Source organism: Manis javanica, chromosome 15 (assembly GCF_040802235.1).
Source record: "Manis javanica isolate MJ-LG chromosome 15, MJ_LKY, whole genome shotgun sequence".
Taxonomy (NCBI): domain Eukaryota; kingdom Metazoa; phylum Chordata; class Mammalia; order Pholidota; family Manidae; genus Manis; species Manis javanica.
In genome coordinates this window covers 38,348,497-38,361,187 of record NC_133170.1, presented here as the reverse complement: position 1 = coordinate 38,361,187, position 12,691 = coordinate 38,348,497, and the positions used below count along the sequence as shown (strand labels likewise).

The window sequence follows — 12,691 nt, the reverse complement described above, 5'->3', positions numbered from 1 at the left end:
TTTTTCTTTGTTATATTTTCATAGCTCTATGTGTTTTTGGGAGATTTCCACTGCTCTACTCACGCCGCCATCTTGGCTCCGTCATTAAGCATTTTTAAAAAGTAAGTTTATATTAGGTCACAAAGTAAACTTCAGTATATTCCAAAAAAGAGATGTAGTACAGACCACATTCTCTGAATGCAATACATTAAAACCAAAAGTAAGTAATAAAAGTAGGAGTTACACTCACACTGAAAAATAAAATAAATTCAATAAAGCAAACAAAACAATTTAAAATTGAAAAATGTAAAACCTTCCTATAATAATGATGAAAATGCTTGCCTGCTGAAGCTGATGGTGTAGAGCTACAGCTCTATTCAGGAAAATGCATTGCCTCAAAAAGCTTTCATTACTAAGTAAGGAAGAATAGAAACAAATGGATTAATCATTCAATTCAAGAAGTTAGAGGGAAAATACAAAATTAGCCTAAGTAAAGATAAAGACAGAAAATCGAGAATTAAGACAGAGAAAAACAACCTAATTGAATAATAAAAGCAAAAATTCCTCTGTAGAAAACCCAAAGTAAAAAGGATAATCTATTAGTTACCATAATCCAGAAAAGAAGGAAACAAATGCCTAATGTTAGGACCGAGAAATTAGAGATAACTTTTAGAGGGTAGAGAAAAACGAGAGAATGATTTATCTGATTTTATCATAAACAATTTGAGACTAAGATGAAATAGTAAACTGTGCAAGGAAGCATGAATGATAATTACAAAATCTAAAGAAGCCACAGAAAACCTAAATGGTTTGCAACACGGGATGGAGTGAGACTAACACTCTGGGCCAGCAGGTGTCAGGGGTAAATTCTTTCCAAACTTCCAATAATGTATCATTTGCAGATATATTCTCCCAAACAATAGGTTGCTTTTTGTTTTGTTGATGGTTTCCTTTGCTGTGCAGGAGCTTTTTAGTTTGTAGTCCCACTTGTTTATTGTTGCTTCTCTTTCCTTGCCAAGGAAATGTACCCCCCAAAAAAAAGAAATTACTCATGCTGATGCTCACAAGATTCTTGTCTATATTTTCTTCCAAGAGTTTTATGGTTTCATGTATTGTGTTTAGGTATTTAATCCATTTAGAGTTTACTTTTGTGTATGGTATAAGACAGTGTGATTCAGTTACATTCTCTTGCATGTACCTGTCTAGTTTTCCCAAAAAAAATTTATTGAAGAGACTGTTTTTTCCTCATTGTATATTCATGGCTCCTTTGTCATATATTAATTGACCATGTATATATAGGTTTATATCTGGGCTCTCTATCCTGTTCCCTTAATCTATGCATCTGTTCTTGTACCAGTACCATACAGTGTAAATCACTGTGGCTTTGTGGTATAGCTTGAAACCAGGAAGTGTAATACACCCAAGTTTGTTCTTTCTCAAGATTGCATTGGCCGTTCTGGGTCTATAGTGGTTCCGTATACATTTTAGGATTCTTTGCTGCAGTTCATTTTTGATGGGGATTGCATTGAATTGTAAATTGCTTTGGGCAAGACTGTCATTTTGACAATAGTAATTCTTCCTATCCATGAGCACAAGATAGATTTCCATTTGTTTGTTTCTTCAGTTTATTTCATCAATGTCTTATAGTTTTCAGACTGCAGGTCTTTCACCTTCTCAGTTAGGCTTATTCTTAGATATTTTATTTTTTGAAGCAATTGTAAATGGTTTCTTGATTTCTTTTTCTACTAGTTAATAACTGGTATACTGTGCAACAGATTTCTGAATACTGATTTTGTTTCATGCAATTTTGCTGAATTCATTTATTAATTCAACCAGTTTTTGGTGGAGTCTTTAGGGTTTTCTATATATAGTATAATGTCATCAGCAAATAGTGACAGGTACGTCCTTAACAATTTGTATGCCTTTTATTCCTTTTTTTGTCTGATTTCTATGGTTAGGACTTCCAGTACTATGTTGAATAAAAGTGGTGAGAGTGGGCACTCATGTCTTGTTCCTGATTTTACAGGAAAGGTTTCAGCATTTCACCATTGAGTATGGTGTTATCTGTGGGTTTGTCATATATGGCCATTTATTATGTTAAGGTATGTTTCCTCTATATCCACTGTGTTAAGAGTTTTTATCATGAACGGATGTTGAATTTTGTCAAATGCTTCTTCAGCACCTATTGAGATGATCATAGGGTTTTATGGTTTTTAATCTTCCTTTGTTAATGGACAATATACTTGCATATGATAGATCTGACGAGCGGCTAATAGCCAAAAAATGTAAAGAACTCATACAACTGAACACCAAAAAAATTAAAAATTTAAGTAAAAAACGGGCAGAGGACATGAAGAGACGTTTTTCCAAAGAAGACATCCAGATGGCCAACAGACACAGGAAAATAAGCTGAACATCACTAGTCATCAGGGAAATGAAAATCAAACCACAATGAGGTATCACTCACCCCACTCAGAACAACACTGTTTCAAAATAAAAGAAATAACAAATGTTGCAAAGATGTGGACAAAGGGAAACCTACATTGCTGTGGGAATGTAAACTGGTGCAGCTGCTCTGGAAAGCACTGTGAGGTCCCTCAACAGACTTAAAATAGAAATGCCACGTGACCCAGCAATTTCACCTCCAGGAATTTACTCAGAGAAAACAAAACAGTAACTTGAAAAGATATACACACCCCAGTGTTCACTGCAGCATCATTTACAACAGCCAGTATGTGAAAGCAACCCTGCGCCCATCCACAGATGCATAGATGAAGGTGTGGGGTACGTGCACAATGGGACATCAGCCAATGGGACATCAGCTGTAACAGAGAAGATGGTCTTGCCATTTGTGACAGTGTGTGTGTACCTAGAGGGCATCATACTAAGCAAAAAGTCAGATAAAGACAAATACCTATGATTTCACTTATATGTGGAATATAAAACAAAACAAAAAAGAAATAGACCCATAAATACTGACAAGAGACTGTTGGTTACCATAGGGTCGGGAGTGGGGGAATGGGCAAAATAGGTGAAAGGGATAAACAGGTACAAACTTCATATTATAAAATAAATTAGCCATAAACTACAACATGGAGAATATAACTAATAATACTGTAACATATTGGTGTCCTAACAGGGAAGGAACTACACTTCTTGTTGGTGAGCATTTAGTAACATGTGTATCTAGTCACTATGTTGTACATCTGCAACCAGTATAATACTATACATCAACTATATTCCAAAAAAAAATCTTCCAGTGATAGATAATTCCTCTGTAACTTAAAATGTTTAGGAACAAGGAGAAAGGAGAAAACCTTCCAGGTTATTTTTATGAACCTAGCATAGCTGACAGAAAAACCAAAATAGTTCACAAAAAGAAAAAAATGTATTTCTCACTTATGAGCAATTATGCAAAATTCCTGAATCATCTATTAGCAAGTAAAATACAACAATATATGAAAGAAAATATAGGATGACTAAGTGGGGCTTGTTCTAGAAAAGTGAAAATAGTTAAATAGTAAAGTATTTGCTAATATTTTGTCAATCAAGTTCATACTCAATTAGAAAAGAAAAAGCGTATATGTTAATTGCAGTAGATTCTGAGAAGGTAGTTGGTAAAATTAAGCAGCCATTTTTGGTTTTCTTAAATCTTTGGTGAGAATAGGAAAAAAGTTAAAAAGGAAAAAAGATATTCTCTTACATAATTAAAAATATATATTACAAACTAACTGCCAGCATATCACACAATGGCGAAAAACTTGAAACAGTACCATTAGGAAAAGTAACAGCACCATTATTTGACACTGTTGTTGAAATTCTGTTCAACATAATAGTATGAGAATATAAGATATATACATATAGAAAAGAGGAGCCAAAATTATTAGTATTTCCATTTGAAATAAGAATATACTAGAAAATTCTGAGTCAATAAGAAAGTTCAGCAAATTAGCCAGTCAAATAATAATTTAGTGATGTGAAAAGAATAAAAGAGGGTAATACCCTCAACAAAAAAAGAGTGTGCCAAGTCATATTTTCTCACAAGAATATTTGAGGGTCCTTATTTCCTCACCTTCTCATCACATACTTTTAAAAATTTGGAATCCTGATTGGAGGGGGTAAATTCACTTTGAATTTAAGCAGCCATTTTTGGTTTGAATGAGGGTAATACATTTAGCAATAAAAGACATAAAACATCCAGGGCTGTGTATATTCATAAATGTGGAGAGTGTATCCAGATGGAGACCCCTAAGGGAAAATGGGCAAAGATCTAAAATATACAGATCGTAGGAGAAAAGTAATCCCCAATCTCACTAGTGATGAGAGAAATTCAATTCAAAGAGCCACGTAGTAAAGTGAATTTGCCCCCTCCAATCAGGATTCCTGATTTATTCTTACAAATAAAGATGCTGATGCAGCCTCCCAGGGGTGACGTCACTTCCCCGGCTCCCCCTGCCAGCTAGCGGCACCGTCGGATCTTCTGACCTTGTGTTCAGAGCACTTTGTATCATACCAGGCTCCCCTGAGTCTTAGAACTAGATGGCACTTGCTCAGGATGGCCAGTCCTCAACAACCGAGCACAGAGGCAGCCAGGAAAGTCCATTTTGCTGGGGACTCTTTGTCTCACTCAGGAGAGGATGGCGGGAGCCTCTCATCAGCAGGGTGCATCCCGTGAGCACCTGCCTTGAGCTGTGCGCTGGCCTGGTTTTCCTGCTCATCAACACTGCATGTGGAGCTTCCTGTTTCATCTTACCCATTCCTCACTATTGTTTTCTGGAGTCACCTCCCGGGTAAAGTATGTGTACTCAAGAGTTTTCTGTTGTGGGGTCTTCATGAAGAAATCACTTAACATATAAATAAAGTGCTTTTCAAGTGAGAAGTTGTGAGTCATGGGGGCACAAGTCTCCTTCTGGGAATCAAGAATGAAAGTTGAAAAAAAAAGAATAAAGTTGGTGAGGAGGTCATCTGCATTTGTGCACGAATACAGAGATTTCCCAGGGGCTGCAGAGAAGGTCGTGTGGCACCTGCCAGTTTCGGTGGTGGCAGATTAGAGGTAATAGCTGGCTTTCTGGCCTGAGAATCAGCATTTGCCACAGGAAACCGCAGCAATGACCGGGCAAGGGGCTGTTGTCAAGCAGCTTTGCACACAACAGTCCTCCCCGGGAATGAGCTATCCTCATCTCTGAGTTCTTGCAGCGTCATTTCCCATCAGTTGCTCATACCCGGCCCCAGACCCCTGGTACTGATATTCTCCTGTGCGATCAGTGGTGCTTGCATCCCTGACAGCACAAGGCCTGGGCCAGGTGTATTTAGAGAGTGGCGGGAAGTGAAGCAGAGAAGCGCTGAGCGCGTCCCGCACCTGTGTGCGGTCTTGGCTCTGTAAGGAAGCCCTGCAGGTTGACAGGGAACATGTTTGGACAGAGGGGAAAACAGAGTTAAAGGAACAAGCCTGTGGGAGGAGGGGCTTTGCACTCTAAGGCACAGAGTGCCCACCCACCTGAGCTTCACCTTGAAAATAATCTGCTGGCAGGTACTGGCAAGAGTCACTTTGGACACCGGTTTGGGTACCTTTCCTTAGGGAAGGCCAGAAGATACAAGGAGAAGAAGGGACCTCAGGATGTCCAGGGGAGCAAGGCTAAAAGGTAAGACTGCTGGAAATGCTACTGAAATTCCCAGCAACGTCCTTCCTTGTTTTCCTCCCTCCGTCACCCTCCCTCTTCCCCTTGCTCACACAGGAAACCTCTGCGGAGCAGATGGTACTTCGTAGGTTTGCTGGAGAGGGATGGTAGCAGACAGGCTCCGCAGGATGATTTGATTCTATGAACATTCTCCCTGACAACTGTCAGAGGTGGTCCGACTGGTGCTGGGTGGATAGTGACTTTTACTTTGGTTTGCAGTCAGTCCCCCAGACGTTCGTCTGTAATTTAAGAGCCCAGCGTGAGGCCTTGTCTTTGGGAAGTGTCTCGGGGAAGCATTTCTGTGAGCTGCTAGTTACTCACATCCATCAGGGAATGAAGCAGGCTGGTTCAGCTCTCAGGCGGACACCACACACCTAATACTTTGATGTTTCTGTTCCAGGGGAGGGAAGGCTGGAGGGGGAGCGAAGGGGTCTCAGTAAGTAGTGTCCTCCGTGGGGGATGGGGCCACGGGGATCTCATGCATACAGCTCAGAGGATGGGTGAACATTGGACAAGGATGTCATAGAAAGTGCTGAGCCCTGGACGAGATCCCCACTGACGGGGGCTGGGGGGACACAGTGTCCATCAGTCCAGCTGCGGGAACAGGACAGGCCTGGCCCAAGGCAAAGCCTCCTTCACAGCATCGCAGATGCTCCAGAGTCAAGCAGACCTATGCAATCCCGAGTACAGGACATTGCATGGCTGTCCATACGCCCTGGGACTCAACTGCAAAAGAGCAGTTCTTTACTAGAATAAGAAACGACTTTGTGTTCATTTCTTAGACAGTGTGAAAAGTAAAATCCTAGGAAAGTAAGGGTGAGTCACGGGCCAGACAAAATCATACCTGTGTCCTAGGTACTCTGAAGAGAAAAATCTGTATGGAAGTTTTGTGGAGAAAGTATTAATGCTGAAAACTTGTTCATCAGCGGGAGCCAGGAAATCCTGGAGCTGAAGGTGCAGAGGGAGCTGGAGGATTACAAGGCCCACAGGTGTGTAGGAAGATTTCATAAACATTGATAAGCAATGCCGAGTTATTCTGATGGGAAGATGGCAAATAGTTCTGCATAAAAATAACTGAGAAATGTCTAATCAGCTCCTGCCCTCCTCCCTGCAATAATATGTCTCTGGGATTCTGTGAGAGGGAGATTTTGCTCCATCAAACCTGCTTTACATTCGCAGTTCCCTGACAGAGGAACGTCATGCTCTTGCATTCACCTGGCACTGTGCGTGTGTGTGTTACTGATAATGAATTATTAAGACCTTAACTATTAGTCATCAATATCAGGATCAAACAAATTGATTTTCCTCAACTGAAGTCCTGCATACAGACTCCCATGAAGGAAAAGTGAGAAACTGGAAAATGTTATTCCTCTCACCTAAAGCTAACCTCACAGGGGCCGAGTGTGCGTCCAGAAGACCACCCAGAGGGCTGGGTGCCATTAGCCATTGCTATCTTCTTGGTCATATTATTAGTGATATGGACGTCAGAATCAGGACTTCTCTGTCCCTTGTCCATGTCAGAAAGATGCTGGCATTATCTCTAGACAATGGCTTTGTAACATGTGGGTATTAGTTACCTTATGGAGCCAGCTGAAAGCCTGAACTTGCCAGGAAGGGCCTGGGTAGATGTGTCCAACCTAAGACTTTCACAGGAATTCATTTTTCTTCTAGAAAGTTCTGGGTTATTATACTAAACTTGAATTTTGAATTCTCTTGAGGGTTCTGGGGTCCTTGAAACAAGCCACCAGCTAGTAGGTGCTCTAGATTAACCATGGGACCAGCCTAGATCCAACCCCAGCCTCGGTGGGAAGAGATGTGACATCACCTAGCTGCTCCAGGGCCCCTTGATACCGAGGACATGAACCAAAGCTAGTCCAGAGGCTCCAGCTGTGCACTGGCAGCTGGGCTGTTTTATGGCTGGTGCTATGGGAGTGAGAAACATTACCGTCACCTCTGGTTTTCCCTTCTTGGTGAGAGAACCATGCATTTGATGGCAAATGCAGCAGGAAACATGCTTTAATTCCTCTGATATGGATCTGCTGCTAAAATGTTCCTTTATGACAACTTGAAACAACTTTGCTTTCTATTTTACACACTGATAATGAGCACAGTGGCCCGGGTAGCCTACCCATCTAAGGACTCTATCTGGCTGCTGTATCTCCCTTCCTTGCCCTGGAACTTACTCCTCCCCATCGTCTCTTCTCCGTGTCTCCGTGTCAGGGAGGGATGGAGGCCTTAGGCCCAGAGCAGGGGTCCTGTGGCGACTCCCTGAGCCTGGGTCTCCCTCAGGTGCTCTTCTGAGGCATTCCTGACCCCGGGGCTGACAGTTAGATTCTAGTGCCGCACCAGTGTTTCTCCATACGGGTGTATCAGAAACACTAATGAAGCAGTGAACTTTCCACTGACCTCATCATCTTATATTTTTCTTACTACCAAAGGGGTTAAATGGACTTACTGGCCGGACAGGCATGAAAGGAAGCCCAGGCTGTGCAGGACCTCAGGTGAGCGGCTTGAAAACATGGCTGTCAGTGATCTCCAGCCCTTATTGTCCTCCTACTCCAAAAATGTCTTCATATACAGTTTACTTTATAATATCTTCATGTGGAGTATTTCACTTCTGGATTAATTTGGGACAAATTCCAGACTAAAATTAGGGACACATTTTTAGCCCTGCTTGGCTTCCTCCTATAGCTTAAGCACACCTCTTTTTCCTTTGCCGGGGTTTTCCTCGAGAAGCATAGACCCATTTCTTCAGCCTGAAGAAAGCATTTGCTAGAATACAGATCTTGCTGACTCATGAATATTTCAAATCCTAATACGTTTTTCTAACTTCTAAAAATTATCTGTTTTATGCATATCCTGGTTTAGTTATTTGAAATCAGCTCTACAAAGATCCCTTCCTTCTCAAGTTTATTAGACTCCTAAGTTCAGCTTTGAATTCACCTTCCGAGTCTGTGAGGTTCCTGAGTTTCTTAAGGTGAGTAAGGAGAGTTTGGTGCTGAGGGATACCTCTGAAAAAAGATTGGAACTGATTCTTCAGCTGAATGACAAAGTTGAGAAGGCAGGCATACCCATGTTTGCTCAGTCACCTTCCTAGCATATTTGTGGAAGACACCCTTGCCTGTGTGCAGACTGAGGAACTGAAACGTGCTGTGCCCATTTGTATGCACAGAAGTGGCCATGGCAGCAAAATGTCTTATTCCAAACCAGAATCAGTGCATTACAGCAAATGCTCCATGCTCAGAACAACGTGCGTCCTGCTAAGAGCCCCTTCCCGTTTTCCCACAGGGCCCTAGCTGGGCTGCTGGTGTCCCTGCTCATGAGGACCATGGTCCAAGACTGCAGCTGTGTCAGCTGGTCCCAGCCCAGATGCCCCTCTCCCCTCCGTGGCTGGGTCTCTTGTAATGAGGCATCAAGGACGTGCTGGAAATGACATCATGAAAAGCAAAATGAATCTAATGGGCTCTCTGAGAATGGCCGTGGTGCTGACATCTGTGCCTGCTGTTTCCCCGCAGGGTTCTCCTGGGTCAGTGGAAGCCAAGGGCAGCACTGGAAGGCCTGGACTTTGGGGGAGAAAGGTAAGTCTTACTTCTTACAGATCTCACAAACTGAGAAAAAAGGGCCTTCATTCTTTTCTTTCATTCGTGTCAATTCCTGAAAAGATCCAGGCACCATGTACCGCCCACCTAGCTTTCGCGAATCCATTCCTTTCCTTTCACTGAGCATCACATTTCTCACTGTGCTTGCTGAGGGGGGGGACCATGGCTATCACACTTGAGTTCATTTTCTAGGATAATAGATGATGTTGGGTGAGTGAATAAGTCAGCAAATGAGTCACCTTTCCCTGGAGTGTCCTCTCTTTGCCTCCTCCACAGTCCCTGTAACGCTGGGAAAGCAGCTCTGGGGCCTACCCTGGCTGTGCTCTTTCCTGCCGCCCTTTGGGAAGATCGTTATGTGTGTCCTACCCCCGTTTCCCTAGTGGGCATGGAACCCTCACGGAGAACCCTGAGTCTCTCCATGTTAACTTCCCATGGTGGGAGCTGATTCTACTGATCTGAAGCTTTTCTTGTCTCACTTACTAGGGAGAACCTGGAATTCTTGGACCCCCAGGGCCATTGGGGCCAGCTGAGCAGTGAGGAAAACAGGTATCCTTCCAGCACCAGGTGCTTGGCTCTGCAGGGAAAAGTGGGGGTTGCTGCCACCAGCCTCAGCCCCTGAGGGATCCGAGGTGCTTCAACACCTCCTAGGAAGACGTGAGGACAATTCCCCCACCCACTGCAACTCCCATTCTGTAGCCAGTCGGTTCGGTAAAGCAGGGAGCACAGGAAGAGGGAAGGCGGCACGCAGAGAGGGCAAGGGACTAGTCAGAACAGGCATTTCAGAGGTTTAACAACCAATATGGCCACCGTAGAGATGCCATTCAGCTGAAAAAGTCCCACGCATTTCTCCCCTCCTTGCGGAACTGGGCAACAGCACAAAGATGGGGGAAAAGCACGAAATGGGGCATCTGCTCCCATGACTCGGCTGCACAAGGATCTTGGGCCACGGAGTAGCCAATGCAAGAAAAGTTTTTTATTCCTTTTCAAAAATGATGTTTTATGCATAGATATTGTACAAAATTTACCAAGCATAAAAGATGAGAAAAGAGGAAGGAAAAAGTTACCCATAATCCCACCATTTGGAGACATTTATCATTAATAGTCTTGAAGATATGTGAAAACCTCTCTATTTTTTCCTTCTTAGCAATGTGTTATGAGCATATTTTCATGTCATACACTTTTTCCCCAAAATGACTTCGAATAGCTTCAAAATATTCTACTGAATGTATGTACCTTAGTTCATTTGAACAGTGTCTTACTATTGGCCACATAGTTTTCACTTTTTCACTCGCAGCTTCCCAGATAGCACAGCAATGAACACTCTTGCATGTAACTAAATTTTTGGACAACACCATAATTAATTTCTACTTAGAAATTTCAAGAAGTAGAATAGCTGAGTGAAAGATACACCCACATTTAATCACGGCTTTGAGCTCTATTGTAAAGCCCTCAGGAGCCTCAGGCAATGCACACACCCCTGTGCTCCTCAGGGGGGTGCTCGCTCCGGGGCATCTGCACTCACGGCTACTGTCGCTTTCTCTTTTTCATCTTCAACAGTTGTGCTGACAAAAATGGTATCTCGTTACTGTTGCAAATTGCATTTCTTTGGTCCCTTGTAAGGATGACATTTTCCATATGTCTTATTGGTTGTCTATAATTATCTTTGGGGGAACTCACCACTATGTCCTTTGGACCAGCTACTAATTTTGCAGACAGGTAGCTGCTACAGACTCTGTGAGTCCAGAATGACCATCCCCGTGCCTCCCACAGTGTTTGAGGAGTGGAGCTGGCCACAGGCAGCAGAGCATATGCAAGCAAGTGAGGAAAATCTAGCAATGTGCATGTTTCCAGAGTCCCAGGTCACTGATTAGGCCTCTACACCTGGAGCCATCAGCATTTCTCTCCTGACACCATGATCTCCCTGGTATAGATTAAAATTCATTTTCATTTCTGAGAAATTGAAATGAACTGATATGTCCACAGGGAGATTACGGCATTCCAGGCTACAGTCATACGGGACGAAAAGGAGTGAAGGTAAATATGGAAAACAATTATTTCTTTAATTGATGAATCAAACTGAAATAATACAAGAAGAAATGATCATACTGGAGAAGGGGTGTGTTGATTTATGTTCTCTTCTGGAAATTATAGAGTCCAAGAGGATTCCTTGGAGGTATGGGGCAAAAGGTATTGTGCACATGACCTTCTTTTGAAATTATCATGATCTTAACCTTCTACTTGAGAACTGAGATGAGCGTATAGCTGCGTGAATGGAGGGGACAGTCATTTTTCCTGGGCTTCTTGAAGGAAGGACCATACTTACTTCCTATGACTTTAGACTGGAAAAGGTGTCCTGTCCTTCACTGCCTGATGTCCCTCGTCTGGAAATCCTACCTCCAGGTACCCTGTCAAGCTAGCCCTCTGTCCTTTTGACTTCTGTGCCTCGGTGGTCTCATGTCGGGTCTGTGTCAGTGACCACTATCTGTCTGTCTGTGTGGAGGCATCTGCTGCCTCTCCCCAGAGAGGTAACAGCATCCACAGTGGCCTCCTACTCTCATCTTCTCCAGCTTCAGTTAATCCCAGATACGGCTGTCACTTGGTTTTTTTCTCCAAGAAGAGCCTGCTTATGTTACTCTCCTGATGTCTTCCAGAATTCTCACTGCCTGTCAGACTGAAGTCCATCCCCACACTCTACACCAGACTTACCTTCCGTTTCAACTGGAGTAGCTTGTATTATATGTGTTTTATACACTGGAATTCTGTATTAGGATTTCCTTTAAGAAAGGTGTCCTGTCCAGAAAACTGTCTTCCAATAGTTGATGCTCAAATTAAAATACAAAATATAGATTGAAAAAGTAAAATGTCTAAGAATATCAGATCAACTGTAGGAAAACAGCCAATTTTTGAATCCTCTTAAAAGTGTGTTCAATTGATGAATTGCCAAAAGAGATTTTGTTCTAGGTGGAGATAGGTACAAGAAAGGATTATGTAAATAACTGTTGGGACAAGAGTTATCACTGTGGAGGATCAGTTTTTAAATTTACTGATAAAGGGAGAAAAGAAGCATATTTCCATTTATGGATAAGTGTGAAATCAACATAGTGATAAATAAATGCTAAAATTAATTTCCCACCAAAGCCAGAGTAAATTGTATTTTTTACCTTCAACTTTTTCAGAAATGATGCATGAATTTAGGATGTAATTTATTATTTAGTACTTTTGGTAGGCAATACTCCATACATTTTCCATAATTTCCAAGCATTTTGAAAGATATTTTTATCTAACTGATTATTTAACTGATTGAGTAGTCACTGCAGTAATATTAATGCATAAATGTTGGTATTCTTAGAAAATTAAAAAGTTTGTAGACTATGTAAATAGAGTATCAATGACTAAGTTTCAAATGACAGGAGAGGACATTTCATATTTAATATA

The 12,691-nt window shown here is 42.1% G+C and overlaps 1 long non-coding RNA gene across 1 annotated transcript; it reads left to right on the top strand.

Annotated features, from left to right (window-relative positions):
- The first annotated feature begins 6,517 nt into the window (after positions 1-6,517).
- LOC108406672 (uncharacterized) lies at positions 6,518-11,578 on the top strand. The gene is made up of 6 exons (XR_001855508.3): positions 6,518-6,646; positions 8,096-8,158; positions 9,173-9,235; positions 9,740-9,802; positions 11,240-11,290; positions 11,408-11,578. It is a non-coding gene; the product is annotated as an uncharacterized lncRNA (long non-coding RNA).
- The last annotated feature ends 1,113 nt before the right edge of the window (positions 11,579-12,691 follow it).